Here is a 21,431-nt window from a genome sequence, read left to right on the forward strand (position 1 = left end):
AGGCGGCGCGGAGGCCGCCATCCCGCCGGCAGCGGCCGCATTTCCGTCTCGCGCCTTCCGCGCTCGGCCGGGCGGGGCCAGCCCGGTGCGGGGCGATGCGGCCCTTTTGCGGCGAGCAGGCCCCTCTAGGTTACCCTGGCAACCACTGCACGGCAGCGCGGCGCCCCTCACGTGATCTCCGTGGAGAGACTGGCTAATCCGTCGGACTTCGAGCAATCCCAGGATGCCTCTCTCTCTCTCGTCCTCTCCCCTCCTGCTCGAGCTGCCGGGGAGAGCCCCTCCTGCGCACGCACTCACGTAGACGCGCGGGCACGCTTCCGCCGGGAAGAGGCCCGAGGGTCCTGGGACACGTCACGCGCGTCCCCGTCAGCGTCCGGGCTCCGCCTCGCCGCCTCGCTCCTCCGCCAGCCAATGGGGAGGCCCGTCTCATCGGGCCAATGGGGAGGGCCGGCTCTGGCGGCGGACGGAGCGGCGGGGCCGTGAGGAAGGAAGCGGCGCTGTCGGGCGGCCGAGCGGGCCGGGCAGGGGGGCTTCCGAGCGAGCCAGCCAGCCAGCCAGCGGCGGCCGGGGAGGCAGCGAGAGCCGCCGGGGAGGCGGAGGAGCCATGGAGCGGGTGGGCCGGAGGCGGCGACGCCGGCACTGCTGAGGGCCCGCCGCTACCGCGCCGCCCGCCCGCCGCCGCTGCTGCCGCCGCTGCTGCTCCCTCAGGCAGGCGGCCGGGCCGGGCGCAGGGAGCGAAGCTGCCAGCAGGCCTCGCGCGCTCGCCCTCGGGCCTCCCGCCGCCACGGAGAAGAGGCGGTGGCCGCCGCCGCGCCGGGTAAGCAGAGCGCCGGAGCCCGCCCTCCCCCGCCGGCGGCCTGGGGGGCGGGAGGGGCGCGGAGCACGTGGCCTCGGGGGGGCTCCTCTGGCGGGCGGCGCGGGCAGAGGCGGCGTCTGCGGGCCCGACTCCCCGGCGGCCCTCCGCCCCCTCCCGGGCTCCCCCCGCTCGGAGGGTCCGGAGGCGGCGAAGCCTCCCCGCCAGCCCTGCCCGGGCAGTCGGAAAGAGGCAGCGGCCGGGGCTTTCCAGCCCGGCGACGGGGAAGGCGGGGCGGGTGCCCGGAGGGGCCGGGGCCGCGAGGAGGGGCCGAGGGGAGACAATAGAAGGCCAGCGGGACCGGAGCGCGGGGGGGGGGAGCAGCCTCCGGCCGGCTGCAGAGAGCCGGGCTCGGGCGCCCCGAGCCGAGGTGGGCGGTGCAGGTGAAGGGCCGGAGCCCCAGCCGAAGAGGAGGGTCTGCGGCCGCGGGGGAGGGAGTGGTTGCCTTTGCCAGGGCCGATGCGGTGGAAACGACTCGGTTCTGCTAATCTCCATTTAATATTTCATCATCTCTCAGCCAGCGACGCTCTGCCTGGGTAGGGAAGCAGCCCTCAGCCAGCAAGGCGGGCTGAACTGCATTCATTTTCTTCTTTAATCTCTCAGTTGCGCAGCCTCTTCCTCAGGCTCCCTCCTAAAACGAGAAATAAAAAGCAGCTGTATGTCTTCAAACAGAATTTAAAACCTCCCACCCACCTCGTCTTTTAAGAAGAGAGATTGATTACGTGTTTAGAAAGGCAAATCATCCCCCCCCAGCCTTGAGGAACTGAGCCCTCCGATGCCCTCTGCCCTTTTCCCAGAGAAAGCAGCTGTCCTGCGAAGGATGTGTGCCTGTGGATTGAAAACCGGCCTGTTCATTGAGGCACAAGGGCTGGTGTGTTTGGATCTGCTTCTCCTCTTAAAATCGTTGCTGTTTTGATAGTTGCAGGAAGGAACTACAGCTCCCTCCCCCCCTTTCCTCTTTTGTACACAGATCTCCCTTGTCACAAGGAACATGGCCGTAGAGGGAGCAGATCAGTCACTGTCTTTTAAAGCCAAATGCGTCTCTGGGGATTGTTCTAGAAAGGGAATACGTACAGAATAGCCTAGCCAGGCAGGCAAAGAAGAGAAGTTAATCAGCCAATGAGGTTTTCATGGTTGTGCTTGGAAAATGTTATCAATAATGTTCCTAGAAGTCATTCTGCTCTTAGGAAAAATGGAGCCTGCCTCTTGGATTTTTCGCCTCTTCCCCTTTCCCTCACAGTTTTTTATGTGTTTTTCTGTGGCCCTAGTTTTATTCTGGTTTTTGTTTCTTAGTGAAATTCAAAAGACTCAAATTTTTGAATAGAGTTTGTAGTAAAACTTACTTTGACTGAAGTAGATGGCTTACATCTGAGTAAGAAAGAGCCCCAATTTTATGCTGAAAGGAATTATTAAAATAAGTTAGAGATGCTGCAATGATGAAAGTAAATGAAAAGTAAGATTCTTTCTAATCTAAGTTATTCTAGGCATTGTGGGAGACAACGATAGGGCCTTGCTTATGCAAGGACAGATGTCCCCAACCTTTTGGGCACCAGGGATTGGTTACGTGGAGAGTAGTTTTTCCGTGGACTGGAGGGTGCATGGTTTTGTCTGCTGCCTGCATCCTGCGGATGGGGCTTTGCTTGTTTGTGGAGAGGTTGCTGGCATGCCACGGCCCGGTACTGGTCCATGGCCCGGGGGTTGGGGACCCCTGTGCAAGGACGCAACAATTCCAGGGAGGTCCCTGGAGAATTGAAAGTGTTTTTTAGGCTGTAATTCTCTATGGAATAGAGACAGTCACATAGGCAGTATTTACCACTCATGTATGTAAACACTTATTCCCTCCTTTAAAGAGTTAACTGGTTAAACTGGTTGAACAGGGCTGCATCAGGGAGGCTGGGCTTGGGGACTGCCCTGGCTGTTGAACTTTGTGTGTTGGGAGCAAGGTTAGAACATTGTGTGTATTGTGGCTGCTGCATGTGCAGTTGTGCTGAATTATGCATAGTTGCATGTATACATCAGTTCTCATGGCAAAGGGACATTAAACGTTTCCTAAAAGCATTTTTAGTTTTTGGGAATAGATCGTTAAAGACTTACGGTAAATTATAGTACACCTTAAGGGGTACCATGACATGCTAGTAATGGCACATAGCTGCTTATGGGCTGTGCTTTTCATCTAAATGTAGATGTTAAAGTAATTACTTTTTGGCACACAGCTGTGGAGCTTCACATTTGGTTTAAATACCGAAGAGAATAAATAATAAAGGATAAACTGTGTAGATGAGTCCCAAAGGTGCTTTTTCAAAAGGAAACTGGACTTAGTTTTTTCTTTGAAGACGTTTCACTTCTCATCCAAGAAGCTTCTTCAGTTCTGAACAGAAAGTCTAGTTGCCTTTTGAAAAAGCACCTTTGGGACAACCATGACCTGGACAACTGAGAATAGACTGTGTAGATGAGATATTTCTCTGGTAAATTCTATACAGTACCAGTTTGCCTTGCTCAAAGGAGATGAACTAAGTCTAGGATGAAGATGAGGGACAGTATTGTTACACATAATGGGTAGCTCTAACTACATGGCAGAGTGGATGTTTCAGGTTTCATTAAGATAACGTATATGTTCAGGGTTAATAGTATTCTTATTATTAAAATCTGAATTTAAGCATTTTTTCCAAATCACATTTTGCAAAAATTATTGTGAAGAACTTAATCATTAATATTTCTAGTTTTTGCCCTTCACAAAATAAAATGTCCAGTGATGTGAGAGATTCTGCTTTGATTTCTAGGGTAGGCTTTTATTTGCCAGGAAAGAATTGTTCCTTTACTGTGATCAGGCAGTATTAATCAGACTGTATCATCAGTCTAGTCTCTTTAAGGGAACCACATGTATATATAAGCACTTGAATTTTATAAAGTAGATAGCAAATGAGTTAATGCTTTATATAGCTTTGTTTAATATTTTTCTATAAGCCTTTTTCTAAGCATTTGTAAACATGCAATTAAAATACAATTTGTGTCCATGTGTGTGGTGCTGTAGGTAAAGGAATGTTTAGGAAACAGTGAGAGAATCTGCAGTGTCAATAAGGCAGTTTTGTAGGAATCAAAATAATAGGGACAAATATGTTCAGAATATTTATGGCTACAGAACAGGGAGTGGGATAAAAAACTGCATTGTCCTTTGATTCAAACTTGATATCTGCAGTATTGTTGTTGCTGTTGTTTTTTAATCCATGTATGTGTTTTTTAATTGGTTTGCTGCATTCACTATTTTTAATGGAATAAAATTTCTTGGTGTGGTTCAGTTAAAAAAAGTCTTAATGATAATCTTTAATCTTGCTGCTCCATTCATGCAGTTTTGTAAATAACCTTCTGTTGTCTCACCAATACTTCAGTAGCATTTTGGGGAAAACATATAAGAAATTTATGTATATTGCAGCAGCAGTTTAACAACAAAATGAAACCCATTTGAAATATATGTATGTAGCCAGATTTTCTTACATTTTAATAGGGCAATTAAAAAGTAATACAAGAATATACTTAAAAACCACATTGTAAATGTTATTTTAAAATTATTAGGATCTTTCAGGGAGATACGTCACAGTATTTTAATATCAAGTCTAGTGAATCTAGTTTAGAATGAGTTGCTCAATTCAAGTTTTAACTTACTGGAAGATGTCCCCTAGAAGATATAAGAAAAACTAGACATGAGACAGCCACAAAAATAAAAGAAGCATAGTAAGGAAAGAAATAATGTGCTGACAGAGATAAAGCCAATGATTGTTGTTAACATTTATCTCTACGTATAATCACAATTTGTAACTTGAAGTCCATAGGGCAAATCTGAGATGTGGCATACAGTTTGGTTTTCAACTTAGATGTGAAAGAGGTATGAAAAATGAGACTTTGTCCCAAACACTTGGTAAATTCCTCTCTTTTAAGAGGATGGACGTGTGGGTCCACAGTGTCTTACACCTCAAAGTGACACTTCGCAAATATTGGCGCTTAGCAGTTGGCTGCAGAGACAATTAGTTATTTGAGATGGAACTCAATAAAAAGCTGGTACTGGCGGATGGGTGCCTTTGACCAGCTGAGATAGTTCCAGAGAGTAGCTAAGTCATTAAAAGATGCCCAGGTTCCTGTGCGAATGGTTTAAAGCTACAGCTTGTGTTCTAGGAAACCTCTATATGCTACTGTATAGAGAATTCATTTGAGAAGGATCCATGCGGGTTTTTAATAGAGTTGCTTTTTTGTTATCAAATATATCCATTTTCTAAAAAGGAATTATTAAAAGAAAATGCATTGCAACTATCGGTGGCTCCTTGGTTACCAACAGTGCAGATAGTCTATGTATGGTTGGTGGTTATTTCATGTGGGAGGATTTTCCCAGAGATTGGGTAACCAGAATGAATATAGTCCACCAGAGTAGGGGAAGGGTTTCCAGTATCTTGTGTTACTAATACTTAATTCTACATAGTTGCTTTGTTTTGTTTTGGAGGTTTTGCTGTGGTGTTAGAACTCTGTAAACTTAATATACTGGCCTGACCTAATTTTTAAATCTTCTTTTATAATACTATACCATGGTTCAAGGTATGTTTTTTCTTGAAGTTTTACTCTGACCTTTGGTTCTACAAACATAATGACTGTTACAAAAGTAAAAGGATTACACGGTATATCTTACATGAATGTCTTAATTTTATTTTATTAAATTAAGAAATATAAGTGGAAATGATATACTTTGCTTTTGAGAATATTGCTAATCTAATTTCTCATTTCCCTTTTGTTGTTATAATCATATTTCATGCATTAAACATTGAAGAAACTATATTTAAATCTCTTTGACAAATCTTGCAATTTCTTAGAAAGTTGCTACATAGATTTTGAGCAGTGCTTAAATCTGTCCTTTTTCTAGCAAGGCTGCTTTTTTAGCTCATTATGTGAGTAAGACTGTTCTGTTGGCACAGTTTAGATGAAAAATAGACACGTATGGGAATTCAGCAGGTACTTCCTCATAGCTATTAAAAATATGTCACTGTTTTTGCTGGTGGGAAACATGACCTGAGAGAAGCCAGGTATCACCATCATCATCTTCCTCCTTTTCCTGCTGTCAAGTTCTTCATTGTTTTTACAGAGAAAAGTAAGCATTTGCATTCTTGTCAGAAGTGCCCCTGCCATCTGCCATTGGTTTGCTGCATTGCCCTTGGCATTTATGCGGTGAATTATTTATCCTCAAGGAGTCTGTGGGCAGACTCTTTGCCTCTTGGAAAAAAAAGTAGAGAAGATTCTGCTTGTAACAGCAGAATGAACTTTGGTATAAAATGGATCTATTTTTAAGGGTTGATATTCTTAATTGTTGAATAATGCACAATTTTATAAACTTATCAAACACTGAACTCCTCTGTAGAACTGTTTAACCCTTATACGGGTTATATATTTGTTAGTAATGTATTTTTATTACAGATGATCCAGTTTTTAAAGTTTTTGCTAGAAAAAGGAAGCATTGTGAACAAATGGGCTTCAAGGGTGGCAGTGAGAATAGCAACGTTGGATTTTCCTTATGATTAGAAAACACAGCAGTCACCCTGTTCGTCGTGAAGAGCAGTAGCTACTTCATAACCATAGCCGCCCACTGGTAGTCATGGCTCCGACAGATGAAACTACTACTGCTGCTGCCTTTCCTGGGTTGAGACTAGGAAAAGGAATGTTGTTAGGATTTCTGAAGGCCATGTGCAGCTGTTGAAGCCATGTCCCTAATCATTGAGCATGCTGCATGTGGAATAATGGAATTTATTGCAAAGATTATTCTAGATGGTCAGCTAAACGGCTGAATCTTCACCCAATCTTAAGATACCTTTTGTTTATGTGTAGGTAACTTATTAAATCATAATTGGCTCTGTTCATGAAAGTTGTCCAAATTTTCAAGTTGGCTTAGAATGATGCCGTTTACCATATTGTGAAATTGTTTAAATGGCCAGGGCTGAGGTCCTTTCTATGTCAAAGAGCAGCAGGCTTAACGGGAATGTGTTTCGCATGGTGCATTCTGATGTCCTTTGGAGAAATTTCTTTTAGACCTAACTGTGATTGCTTTCATCACTTTCTCACTGGGTAGTTATATCAAATGCGGATGTAGGATTACGTTTTACATATGTGAAACAGTTTAAGTAGAAATACAGATCTAACTATTACAGGAAAATGGTGGCGTGGGGGACTCGTGTGGAAATAATGAAATCATTTGTTTCATCTTTCATTCAAATTAAGAGCTATAAATACATAAGAGCCCTCCCGCACCGGAATGAAAACCTGCATGTAGTTTGCCAAGGGGCCAAAAAGAGGCCTCTGCATACAGGACCAGGAGGCCAATAGCTCTCTGCTTATGCCCCCTGCCAACTGATATTGGGGGGGGCATTGTTTTTGAATCTGGATAATGATGGCATCATACAGTTATCAGAACAGGAGATTCTTAATAGCCTTCTTCACTAGAACGTGGGTATTTTTAAAAAATGAAAGTAGATTGTGCCATTCTGCTTCCCAGTTAAAAATATCAATCCATGGTGACCCTTTTGTGTTGTTTTATTTAGTCCCGATAAAGGTCATTTGCCTATAGATTTTGGAATGGTTTTCCTAGTACACACATTGTTTGCTGAAAATCAGTGTTGTTTATTTCCTTACAAGTCATATTGTGTTCTCTAGTTCACATTTTTATTAGACTGGAGTATGTGTTCACTATTTGCATGAGTCCTTCGGGAAAGGGCGGTATATAAATCTAATAAAAATAAATAAATAAATAAAATGTACATATATTTCAGTCATAAGGGACACGGTGGCTCAGCGGGTTAGGATGCTGAGCTTGTTGATCAGAAGGTTGGCAGTTTGGTGGGTTGAATCCCAAGTGCCGCTTAGCAGAGTGAGCACCTGTTACTCATCCCAGCTTCTGCCAACCTAGCAGTTTGAAAGCACGTAAAAATGCAAGTAGAAAAATAGGGACCACTACGGTGGGAAGGGAACAGCGTTCCGTGCGCCTTTTGGCATCTAGTCATGCCGGCCACATGACCACGGAGACGTCCTCAGACAAGCGCTGGCTCTTCGGCTTTGAAATGGAGATGAGCACCGGCCCCTGGGGAACCTTTACCTTTATATGTAGTCATAGTTGCTTTCTATATATTAAATAATACAATTAATGTTTTATATTTATAATTATTTTAGGCAAGCTTTAGAGATGTTTTCTGATCTTGGTTGGTTAGATCCAATGATTGGTCTGCGTGATTGGGAAGTGTAACTGGAAATATGGGGTCCAATTAACGACCGCTGTTCCTTTGACATAGCTGTGACAAGAAAGCAGTCCTATTGGACTTGGGTATTCAGAGCGTTGTTCCAGAGGCAGGCTGATAGGATAACTGATTATGTGCCATCTTAGTGACCACAAAGATGGCACATAAAGATTTCTGTCTAATTTGATCCTTCAGATATTTTAGTGGTACATTCATAGTCACTGTGACTGAGTCGATCCTGGTCATCCTCCTTCTCTCTTTCCTTCCACCGTTCCCAGCTTCCCGTTAGAGACTTACAGAGATCTGTATCTCCAAAGTACATAATTTGTGTCTGGTCATTGTGCCTCAAACAAACGAGAACTCTAGGGTAAATTGTTGGATGATCTGTTGGTTTGTTTTCTTGGCTGTCCATGGTATTCTCAGGCAGCTTCTCCAATGCCAAAGTTCAGAAATATCAAAAGCCCTTCTTCAAAATCCAATTTTTGTGTCCATAGAGTATCAAAGGGAAATACCATTGCTTGCATCATTCTGATCTGTACCTTTCTAGCTGTAGACACATCATAGCAATCTGAATATTTTTTACCAGACTTCCATTGTTGCTCTAGCAAGTGCTGGTCTGTGATGTGTTTTTTGACTGTTCCTTCACTATTGCTCATGAAAAGCAGAAGCTTTTTACCATGTTGACAGGAAAACTGGAGAGATCTAAATTCAGTATTCAGTAAGAACGTAAAAATAATTACAAACCGGTCCTACTTTCTTAGTAAAAATTACCTGAAGGGATTGAAGATCAACTGGATTAATCTATGCTCTGCATTCTGATCTTCTTGGAGAAGATTTAGTAACTTTTTTATGTATTAAATGTGACTTGTAAATTCTAAATTTTAATTATTTCTTGAAATAAATTGTGCTGGAAATAAATGAATTATGATTTCATATGATTAATCCAAACCTTATTTAATCTCTTGGCTCTCTTTCTCCTTTGGGGTATGGAATTTTGTTGTACTGGAGGCTTTTATTGTCCAGTATTTTCAATGTGTCTTTGATAGATTTTAGTTAAAAGTGTTGCTATTAGTTTGCATTGTTACTTTCTGGCTTTCATGCTGAAGCCTTAGTACTGTAATCCAGCAACTGAAAAAGAAAGTCTGAAGTTTGTAAATGGATTTCATTCATTTTGTAACAGTTATTTTTACTGAAACATTAAAGCATTGATTCCAGATTAAAAAATTGGGTTGATACGAATGTTTCAAAGATCAATATTGTAAACATTGGTATGCAATCATTTACTTCCTAAAAAAGCATCAGCCACTTTTTCATTGTTAGAAGAAAACAACATGGATATGCCCAAACAGTCAACAGTAGTTTAATTTGAGGGAGATTTTGCCTTTTTATGGTTCTGAACATATTTTAAAGGCAGGTAATTTGTTATAATTACTGTTTAGTTTATTATGCTTTGAATTTCTGCTGTGGCTTTAGTACAAGATCAGATAACTGTGTTCAGCATCAGGAAGTCTGACCCAATAGATTTGCTATAATTGTAGCAATAATTATCTGTCTTTGCATCCCAGAAATGTTCTTCTCCTAAATTTCATCAGTGAAATGTGAAAGGGCAATTTTACCGCCCTTAATAAGTCATGTTTGTACTATATGGGAACAGGGTGTGAGGGCTTCATTTGAGTTCAGTCTGTGGAAATAGGTGTCCTTCCACCTTTGGCTTCTAAAGGGCTTTGGCTGTAAATATTACCATATAATATTCTTAACAAATTAGTTTTGCATACAACAATCATTTCAGCAGCCTTTAAAAAGGAATAATCTATTATCATAATCTGTGACTGTGCCAGTTTAGGTCACTAAGGGGCTCTATTTGTTTTGAGAAGAAAAGCTAAGAGTAGTTCTAAAATTTTGCTTCCTTAAGGGTCTCTGGAAAGATGGTGTTTGCATTTTGTCACACAAGATAAGTTTATGTAGAACGAAATGCCTGCAGAGCCCCAGTCGTGGTAACATCACTCCGTCCTCCCGCAGCATGTTTAGCAGCTTGGAAAACTTCTGCATTCTTTGTTCATGAGTCATGCCTGTTGAAGTTTGGAATACAGCTTGTAAGAGGACATGTAGATACTTTCCAACCAGCATTATATTTTAGGTGGCTATTAGCAGAGTGAAATCTGGTGCAACAAACAGCAACCGTCTTTATTATACTAAATTTGGTTTTCAGAGTGAAGATTCTCAGCTTTATAGTGTACTTGTAGCCAGTTCTGACCTATATCTTTTGTTTATTGAAATAATCTTGTAGATGCCTACTAGCCAGTGAGGTATGTTGTAGTAATTATGCTTAAATATTGTGCTTAATGGAAGATGATAAAACTTATAATTGTCCCATGAAAAGCTGTATAGAAGTTGCCCGTGGATCCTTTCTAGGACCCTAGTTTCTTAAAATCAAAGGTGCAAGTACAGATTGGGCGAGACCTGGTTTAAAAACAGTAACTGTGAGAGGGATCTTGGAGTCCTAGTGGATGATCACTTGACCATGAGCCAGCAGTGTGCAGCAGCAGCCAAAAAAGCTAATACAATCCTGGGTAGTATAAAGAGGCATAGAATCAAGATCATGCGACGTATTTAGTACGGCTAATATTCTATTCTATCCCTCTATAGATCATAATCTATATTAAAATATTTTAATGATCGTGATTTATTATCAAATTACAATCCTGAATGATCCTGGCCTGGACTTCTTTCTTCTTTGACTTCCTGGTGGAGGCCCTTTTATTGTGACATTTGAACTTTGTTTTAATAGTCCTGAATTAATCTGTTCTTTTTTATTCACTTTTAACAAATCCCTTTATTTTGTTCAATTTCTGATGAGTTGTCAGGTCCTTTAAAAAAAGCAAAATTAAAAATATCAAACCATTTCAAATGTCTACACTCACATATACTGGTTTTAGTTGCTGATCAGAACTAAGGAATTGATGAATATTAACATAATGTTGAGGTATGTGAAATAAATGAAATATTCAGTTTAAAAGATTTTTAGCTATGATGTTTGTGTAAGGAGTAACCATTTAAACTGCAAGTCCTTAAGCAATGAAAATGTTTTCTAGCCCAAATAATTTCAAAATTCAAATCATTTTAATGTCTGGTTCAGTGCCATATGTTGTTTTGGAAAGCACATTGCACATTCACTGGCTCCTTGTCTGATAGGGAAATCACAGCTTTAGTATATTCAAATAGTGTACCTCTTACATTAGTGCTTAAAAAGTAATTGTAGCAATTTGTTCTTAAGCTATTACTGATCTAAGGCCATTTGCATCGAATGGGAAAAACTAGTTATGAAGAATATACCTCAAAAATAATTGTAGTAGTTATTCCTCTTTATTTTTGTCGATTTGCAAGCTTTGTGTTGAAGCATTCTATCAGCCATACTGCTAATGTTCGTGCATTGTTATGGGGTATAATTTCTTCTGAACTGTATTTTGCTTTTTTTTTGTCCTGTTGTTATGGAAACTCAGTCCAATGTAGCAGTGATTGCTAACAAGTGCTAGGTTATATTGCCTTTTAAAAATGAAGATGTGTTAGTCATGTTGCAGTTTTTTGGCCATGGAATTTTGCCTGTTTGGAGATGTTCTTCACATATTGTAGCACAATTCAGGTCTTCCAGCACCTTTCAGAATGTAATGTAAATATATCTTACAAATAGTTCTTTTGAGTACAAGAATTGGATTCCTCATGGGGTCTTAAAAGTTTTATAGCATCTGTTGAGTGGGTTTAAAATATTGTATTTTAGATTTAGGTAGCTAATAGTTTTATTAGAGATATTTTACTTGTGTATGGTGGAGTTCTTTCAGAGGATTTTAATATTTTGAAATACAGACGTTTATACATGTGTACATAAAGAAAAAAAACCCTTTTAAAACACTTTATAAAGCAACAAATGGTTGTCTTATTGTCTGTCTTGTACTTAAAACTTGACATTTTTGTTCTTTATTTAAAATTGCTATATTGTTAAGGAATATTTACGCTAAAGGAAAATGAATTTCTGCTTCTTGTGGATTTTCAAGGTTTTTTTAAAAAACAACAACAATGTATTTCTTATGTAAAAGTCAACACATAAACTTCATGTTCTTATAGATTGACAGAACTGGCCTTATCTCCATTTGGTAGCATAGATAGACAAAATACGGACTAAAAACAAAAAAAAATTATGCACCTTAAACCAAAACAAAAATCAGGAAACTTGTTGTCATCCTTAATTTTGAGGATCAGTTTCCATTTCTATAAGTAAATGATGAGATCTTCCGGAAGACGTAATCGGAATTACTTAATGTACCCATTGGCTGCCACCCCCCACTTCCCCAGCTGTTCTAAATGCTTTCCTCTTGGTGATAAGATGTTTCTAAAAACCACATTCTTGTGGGAATGTTCAGAGTCCTCTGTTTCTTTCCCAGCACAAAAATAGCTGACAGAATAGATATTGGCTTGAATTAACCAACTTCCTTATATATGGCCAAATGCTTCTGCGCATGCTAGGATTGGAATTCTCTGAGCTTTTATTATTGAATACAGTTAATATACTGCATTGGAGAATTTTTGAGAGCCTTCCTCCTACGTGTGAGAGTGCCTTATTGGGTAAATAATGGCAGCAGCGGGGCTATTGTCATTCCGCATCCTTTCTGTTCTGGGATCACTAATTTTTGGGCCAGTGGTAAATTAAACAGACAACTTACTATATAAATTACATTAAATATTTGAATTGGTTGCCATTTTCTTCTAAACTCTTCCTTATTCAGTGGATGACTTCTGACCATTTCTGAGTTTCTTAACATTTTCTCTGAAAAAAAATAATAAAGCATATAATGATTGGCATATAGGGCCCGGTTTTGGTGCACCCTACATATAACCATGAAACTCAAATACTTTGGCCACCTAATGAGAAGGAAGGACTCACTGGAGAAGAGCCTAATGCTGGGAAAGGGTGAGGGCAAGAGAAGGAGGGGACGACAGAGAAGGAGGTGGCTGGATGGAGTCACTGAAGCAGGAGGTGTGAGCCTAAATGGACTCCAGAAGATGGTAGAGGACAGGAAGGCCTGGAGGAACGTCGTCCAGAGGGTCGCGAGGGATCGGACACGACTTCGCAACTAACAACAACAACAACACACATAACCAGCCTTGTGAAGCTTTGCCTAGAGTGTTTTTGTATTTCAGCGTCATTAATTTTTTAAGCTGTCTTTGGAGGAAAAGATTGCCTGTTGAAATAATCATCAGACCGTTGCATGTTCCCAATAAATCATTCCTTTTGTTAAAACTTGCCATTCTTGGCAAGACATTTTTTTAACTTCAGTATGTAATGAAGAGGCAGAATATCTTGTGATGTACCTGAATAGGCTATGTTTATTTAATTTTAATTTTTTAATTTTATTAATATTTGTATACCGCCCTTCTCCCGAAGGACTCAGGGCGGTGTACAGGGCAAGAATAAAACACAAAGCTACAAAAATTAAAAAGTAATTAAATACATGCCCAACAATAAATACATTAATAAAACCCCAATAAAGTGATAGTAAAAACCCCACCAATCACCCCTCAGGCCAGGCCGGCTTGTTCGAACAGGTATGTTTTCAGATCGCGGCGAAAGGAGCGAAGATCGGGCGCCGTCCGGAGCTCAACCGGTAACTGGTTCCATAGCTCCGGGGCGCCCACAGAGAAAGACCTCCCCCTGGGGGCCACCAATCTACATTCTCTGACCGGTGGCACCCTGAGGAGGCCCTATCACCTAAAGAGGAATCTACACCGTATTGGATTTGTAATATGAGTGTAAACAAATTGTAGATGTTCTTAATTGTGTATCACGTTCAATGCAAATTCGTGGATTTCAAGCCTATTAATTATTCTGTATGTCTACTGGAAAAAGTGTGTTTTATCAAGAACCTGGGAGTATACTTTTAATAGCAAAGTTGCCCATTGTAAACAGGCCATTGCTCATGTGGTATTTCTGGCTAAACAGTATTGTTGCTAATGTGCCACTCAATGTTTCTGCTCGCACCTTAAGTTTTTTCCACAAGTAAACAGGTTAATGGTATTTGATAGGTAGAAAAGATGTAGAGGGAATGAGAAAGAAGAAGCAAAGAGGATAGGCTTGCTTTACTAATAATGGCCAATTCAGTTATCTTGGTTTTTTTACTTTAAGGTTACACAAAAGATAGATTCAAATTTTAGAAAATATGTAGTATTTTGCAGTAAAATTCTGTTTTTGCTACATTTATAACTTTCTATTGGATCCAAACCCAATATTGTTTAGAGTATTTTTTCCAGCCCATTTTAGAATATAGACTAGGGTTGCTGGAGCTTTCCAGCATCTTCCATTTGCCCAAACAGTCCTGTTTCCTCTGAAAACAGAGCAGAACAAATGATTTTGTAATAAAAGCAACAGTATGTAGTTTTACATATGGGCATTTTTTCCCTTGTATGTGGACCAGGAAGATTACATAGAAACTTAAGCAAGCAACTACAGCAGAGTGGTTAATGCAGTTAATTTGTCTGGATACTTTTCCCCATAGATTTTGTTTTAATTATTGGCTGAAATTCTAAATTTTATGGTAATTAAATTCTAACTGAAATAATAAATTGCCCTAGTGGTGATATAGGAAGGATTGTGTGGTTGTCACAATTAAAATGTTGAACTGGTACCTGTTTCTAGGATTATATTCCTCCTGAAGCATACAGCTCACTAGCTTGTTTTAGAACATGTTAATTTGTTCTAAATGATCATTATTAGGAAAAATTGTAAGAATCCTATGGACTTTTTGAAGGAAGACTCAGATAAAAATATGGTGGCCAAGGATGAAGGTTAGTTTTGCCATCCTAAAAGTTCTGTAAAGTTTGCACAATGGTGCCTATGCAAGTAGAGTGAATAAAATGTATCACTTTACTTGCTGCGTTTCATCTCAGCATCACACGCTGCCTCTTTCTGTTTAGAATTGCAAAAGATCCCTGTGGCAGCTCACTGAAATAGAAGCGGTAATATTAGAAAGGCATTTTTCTTTTCAGGAGAGCACTTGAAAAAAACCCCAGTCAGACTCTTTGCTTTTTATTTCTGCATTCCCTCTCCATCTGTTCCATACTTTACCCTGTGCCCTGAAAGTTCACCCACCACCTGTCCCTAAAACGAATTCTCCTTTCTCATATATTCCGATTTAGATTGTTTGACATTGTTTGGTGGCTGCTGATGTGGTTTTTATTTTCTGAAAAAGGCTTTGAAATGGAATCTTTTGTCATTGTTCTTCTGGATTAGTTTGTTTTGCCAGGTACTCCGTTGGTTTAGTTTTTCAAGTTCAGAGGTTTTTTTGTATTTAAGATGTTATTTGAATCAAGCAGTCTTAGGAAGTACTGAGCCATTCCTGTAAACTAGTTGGTTTCTCCCCCCCCTCCCGCCACTGTACATTTTAAAAGTGCTCTGAATTATTGAGAGGATTGCAAATAAAACGAATAAACAAGCAAAAACACTTTAAAATTCAAAGTTTGTTGTCAGGTGAGAAAAATCAGGACCACATCTTAAGATCCAGTCAAACTGATTTATTGCTCATGGCTATATACAAGAACCTAGTTAACGGTAATTATGAAATTGCCGCTTGATAGACTTAATGGAATTGGGGCGGGGGGGGGGGGGCTGGACTTGTATTGCTTGTGGAAATGTAAAGACTCCAGACTGATTCCTCTCTTGACTTCGACCCTAGGCTTTGCCGGTCACGTTAGACAATTATTCAGCTGCCCCAAAGAGCGCTGCATGTCTAGATTCTGGTTGTATGCTAAATGTACAAATCTTCCTTTTCTAGGTTTGCTTGGACAAACTCAAGAGCAGCTCCCTTCTCTGCAGTTATGAGTCATGACTTGTTCTAAAATGCTAATACAGACACCAGATATTCCTGTGTGTTTGCTTGCAGAATACTGCTTCTGTATTTAAAACTTGCCATAAATAGTTTAATTTTAAGTGATACATTTACTTTAGTGGAATTTGAGCTACTTTCTTCAGATATTCTGTTTTGAAAAAAAATTCTCAGAGCAAGCATAACAAGTACAGTAAACAAGTTACATAAATTTGTGAATTGCAAATTATCCCAACCAATAAACTTGCTATAAGATTAGCGTGCTACCCCAACCCCTTGTCTTTCTGGTGCTAAAGAGTAGAAATAATTCTGTCTTATATATGCGTGTGTTTATTTGCACGTACACAAAATTTTAATTGTACTATCCTGTCAAGTAATTTGTTTGAACCTTTTGTATTAATGGAGTTTTGGAAGAGCTACACAAAATGAAATGGAAACAGAATTTAAAGAAAAATGTTTATAATTTAAGCCTGTATTTTTCTCTGAAATATTTATATGGCTATTTTTGTCTTTCAGAATATAGCACTGCTTGTGGGAGACCCTTTTGTTGGATTTTATCTATGTCCAGCTAACTGCTGCTTTCAACTATGGAATCGGTAAATATTATACTATTTTCTTATGTATTTTTGCCTTTTTTCAGTGGGATACTTTACAAAAATATGATTTAAAAAAATAGAAAGCGAGTAATATTTTTTCATAGCATTTAAATAGAAGTCTTTTTAATGGTAAGTAGCACAATTTGTGCTGGTTGTAGCATCGGGTAATGTCTTCAGCTTGCTCAGAAATCATAATTTTATACAGAATTAAATATAGCAAGCTGTTTTTAATTTTCTGAATCCTTCTGCTAATTACAGTTTGATGTGAGATTGGCTGTTCTCTTTTTAAGTCCTCTTGCCAGGAGAGAGTTATGTGTGAAAAGGTTATATCTGCTAGCGCTTGCTGCTTGCTGCAAGTGACCAACCAAGTGCTGGAGGTGGCCAGATAGTTTTATGAGGGGTTGTGCATCCTTAGCTGCTGGCTCAGTTGTGTTTTTGCAGAGGCTTGTGCCAAAGACTAGCTTTATTCCTACATTTGGACAGAAACATTAATGGCAACGTGTGAAAGAAATCCAAAGTTCTTTTCTTTTTTCTGAACTCTTTGCCAATTACTATTAAAGCGATCACTAACTTTCAAAGAAACAACTGAAATTGCTTTTTAGAACATTGAACATGATTTTTAAAAGAGTTTCATTACTGTGTAACAGCCAACAAGCCAATATGGTGCTCTAGGTATGGCTTGTGCAGTAGATTTGTGCCTATCTCTCCTCTCTTCCATCCATTAGAATCTTTGTAAAGGTTATACATTAACCAACTTTTCAATTCTGATTGAGACTCGGCAAGGAGAGGCAAGCTGAATGACTTGTTAGTGAAAAGGAATGTTCTTTCCTACTAGCACTTCTGCTAGGAGAGGTTCATGTCCTTCAGCTCTGCTAAAGACCAAAGTTCTCCTGTTGCTCAAAGCCTGTGGATCAGGGAGTGCCAAGAGCAGTGCTCCTAAAGGGTAATGTGGCAAAACACTCCAAACGTTTTAGTATAGCTATCGCCAGGATGGTTGTTGGCATTTTGCTTGTTACATATAGCTAGAAAGCATTAATATCCCAGCAGGTTTGCAAGAATTGCTTTCCTTCTGCATTTGGAAATTTCTGTTTCAAGTATGTTCTTATTCTAGTCAATAGCTGGAGTAACTATCACTAAAAAGCAATGATTAGAAAATGTGATTTGTTATTGAAATTGATATGCCAAAGATCTAATTCAGTTAACTGGACTAATTTCTTGAATATTTTGATTAAGGTTCTGCGTTGGGCCTATTAAATCACGATCTGTGGTCTCTTGTCCATAGGTGATAAATTGGCAGTATTGGACTCTGTCTTTTGATCTGCTTCTTAGCAACTCTCTAAAAACCGAACAGAATTGTTTCCAAGTGTTGGGAATGAAGTGGGAGATTGCAGCAGAAGAAAATGAGTTAAAAAGAGGTGGATCAGGTTGGAATCTCTGGAGGAAAAGATGCCTGGAAACAGGAAATTCTGACAGCATGTCTACAAGAAAGGCGATTTGGCAATGGCTTAGAATGTGGCTGAATCCTCCTTTATAAGACCCCTTCGCTCTTTCTTCTTGGCTGTGAGACTCAGGGTGTTTATGAGGAAGGAATAGATCACAATCTGCCATGCTGATCCAATGCAGGTTGGCAGATGTGATCAGTGTTAGTCTGGGGTGGCCTGTTCGCCTTGGGAGACTCTTCTGGACGTTTACATGTCTGACGACATAGCCTACACTTTCATTTATCCACACAAGCCCCTTTGCCTCGTCAAGCCCCAATCATAGAAGGAGGCATCCTTATGCATCACTGCTAAATGTACTATTTTTATTTTGCTCTGATCAAATAAATTATACTTGTTGTAGCTTTGACTTATATAATAGGTTTGAATTTGGGGGCTCTATTAATGCTGTTTCAAACCTAGGTTGAATGGACCCGAAAAGATGAGTGTCATATGCTTTTATACTATAAGAGTCCCTGCACATATTCTACAACTTGAATGGCATAGGACACTTATAGGTGATAATCCTGTGAACATTAAAAAGATTTAAACTGTTATATAGAGAGTTTAATTTCATTATCTTACAGAAATGTCCTTTTGATTGAGTCATCCAGTGATGTGCACACCTGTAATCCTTATCAAATTCCCAATCTATGATTCATGCCAATGGTAATTTCAGCTGCTTTCCTGAATACATATTCAGACATGGCAGACTATAAGGGATTTTTGGTCTGTGTAGATCTGGCTAACATAAAAATGGCAATTCAAGAGAATATACTTACTGTTCTGAAAGACATAGGCCCCTGTCAAGAACAGACTTGATTTGCACTTCAAAGAGCTTGGCTGCTGAAGTTTCTAGAGATACCAAGAGTATAGCAATAAGGAAGCTTTCTGAAGCCATTAAACTAGGAAAGGACCTGAGCCAGATGGATTATCAGGTTCTTATTATAAAGGTCTTGAGGATGAAACTTTACAAAACATGATGAACTCTTCCTACGGTGAGGAAGGATGCCAGAGAGTTAGAAAGAGGCCGGTAAAATTACCAAAAAAGAGGCAAGATTTGACTTTAAAGATAGACTATAAGATGATATCATTGTTGAATAAGGATTGCAAGTTATTTACACTGATTCTAGCTGATAGGCTGAAAATAATTTTGCAAGAATTTAATGGAGGGTTTTACCTAAAAGATAACGCTAGAAATGTGTTAGACATATAGGAATATTTGTAGCAACAATGAAAAATGAGCCAAATTGATGTTGGATACAGAGATTTGGATGGGTTTTCTTGTTCAAGGTTTTGGAAGATATGAATTTTGGAGAGACCTTTGTAAAATGGGCAAGATCAATTTACACTCCACAGAAAGTTAAGTGGAGATCTAACAACCTTTGTGAGATACAAAAAGGAACAAGAAGGGATACCCACTGTCTCCTATCTTGTTTGCTTTGTTCTTGAAATACTCAGTAGAGATATAAGACGAGAGGAGAAGCTTGTGCAAGTAAGAGTTAAAAAAGAAACTTAACATTAAGAGCTTTTGTAGATAACTTGGTGTTGGTTCTGGAAGATTTTTAAAGGGAATTGAAACATTAATTTGGTGCAGTAGCACCAAATTAATAAACAGTAAACAAAAGATGTAGATGTTAACAAAAATGTGAAAATAGATCAAACAGAATTGATGAATAAGGTGGGTTTTAAGATTGAGAAGAAGGTGAAATATCTGGGTATCACTATGACAAACATGAATTGTATGTTATTTGAAAATAACTATGTTAAGACATGGAATGATGGTAAAACAGGTATATTAAGATGGGAGAAATTACAACTGTCATTGCTGGGGAAAATTTCTATAATAAAAATGAATGTCTTGCATAGAATTACGTTTTTGTTCCAGACAATACCTGTTTTGACAACTGATAACACCATTGAAACAGTGGCAGAAAGATATATCTAAGTTTGTGTGGAAGGGGAAAAACCCATGAGTTAAATATAAAGTGCTATAAGATGCAAAGTAGAGGATTGGGTTTTACCTGATTTGAAAATGCTTTTTGAAGCTTGCTGTTTGGTTTAGATGTAAGTGCGTGTTGCTGAGAACTAGAAGGCTTTTGGAGTTGGGCATGACCTGAGATTTTGGTGGTGTGGGTATTTTTGGTACAATGTCAAGTTTAATGAGGATATAAAATCATTCTGGTAAATGTGCCATATTGAGAATATGAAATGGATACAAACTGAGTTTGTGCCCTGAAGCACCTTTGTGGATCTCAGCACAAGAAGCCTTTCGTAGGTGAGAAATGAGGCAGTACATGAATAGCTAAGTTATCATGAGATACTGGAATTTTGTCAAGGGGAATGCAAAATAAAATTAAGAGAAGAACTGGGAGCAAATGGTTGTAGTTATCAGTGGTTTTCTTATTTACACTTATTAGAAAGATTTAAACTACTAGACAACATAATTTATGGTTTTGAACAAAGTAACAAAGTAGAATTGTGTACAAATGATGAACATGTGGTTGCTAAAAGTATATAAACTTTGAAAAATGAAACGAGGTGAAAGAATAAATGACAAACTGGGCTAAGAACATTTGGTTATAATATACGCATGAGTAAATATGACCTTGAAGGGGTTGAAATTTACAATATAATCGTAAAGATAATGTTTATAAAATGATATATTGTTGGCATACATACACTAAAAGTTTATGCACCAGAGACAAATTCCTTGTGTGTCCAATCACACTTGGCCAATAAAGAAATCTAATTCTAATATGTCACCAGAAAAATTATCTAAAATGCATAAATACATTTCAAATTTATATTGGAAATATAAACAACATTTTATGTTTGCTGGATGTGTAAAAAAGCTAGAAAATTCTGGATTCAGATACACACACTGATTCAGAGGATTTTAAAAATTAATATACAATCGAGACTGGAGCAGACATGTCAAACTCACAATGTCATATCATGTCGCGTGACGTATCAGAGCTTTTTCTCCATTGCCGGCGGTTTCCTCGTGATGCCTCTGGCCCACGGGCCGGCAGTTTCACATCCCTGGACTAGAGGTTTTTCTTTTGGGATCGATGGACAAGCATTTGGGAAAAAGTTATGGAACTGATTTTCTATGTGATTATCAAAGCAAGATGATGTGTATGGACAAAGATAGAAAGGTTCAGCATTAGCCACAGGGAAGGAATAGCTGGTAAAGATGATGGAATTTTCTGAGATGGCTAATGTAGACAAATATAACTATTTAGACTGTGTAGATGTTGCATAAGTGAGTTGGTCTGATTTGGTGGTATACAAATCTGATAAATAAATCAGAAAAATAGTTCTAATGGAACTTGGTAGAGTGGCCTTTTGCTGGTAGTTATATTGAAGAG

General features: G+C 39.4%; 1 protein-coding gene across 4 annotated transcripts in view; it reads left to right on the forward strand.

The window, feature by feature from the left end:
- The first annotated feature begins 556 nt into the window (after positions 1-556).
- Positions 557-21,431, forward strand: part of ANKRD11 (ankyrin repeat domain containing 11) — a 118,191-nt gene continuing 97,316 nt past the window's right edge. For all 4 annotated transcript variants that reach the window (XR_014027530.1, XR_014027531.1, XM_081336123.1 and 1 more), the window contains exons 1-2: positions 557-817; positions 16,500-16,579. The gene's annotated coding sequence lies outside the window, so the exon portion shown is untranslated. The remainder of the gene's footprint in view (positions 818-16,499; positions 16,580-21,431) is intronic.

The sequence above is a fragment of the Vipera berus genome (genome assembly GCF_964194415.1).
Source record: "Vipera berus genome assembly, chromosome: 10".
In the NCBI taxonomy this organism is placed as follows: Eukaryota; Metazoa; Chordata; class Lepidosauria; order Squamata; family Viperidae; genus Vipera; species Vipera berus.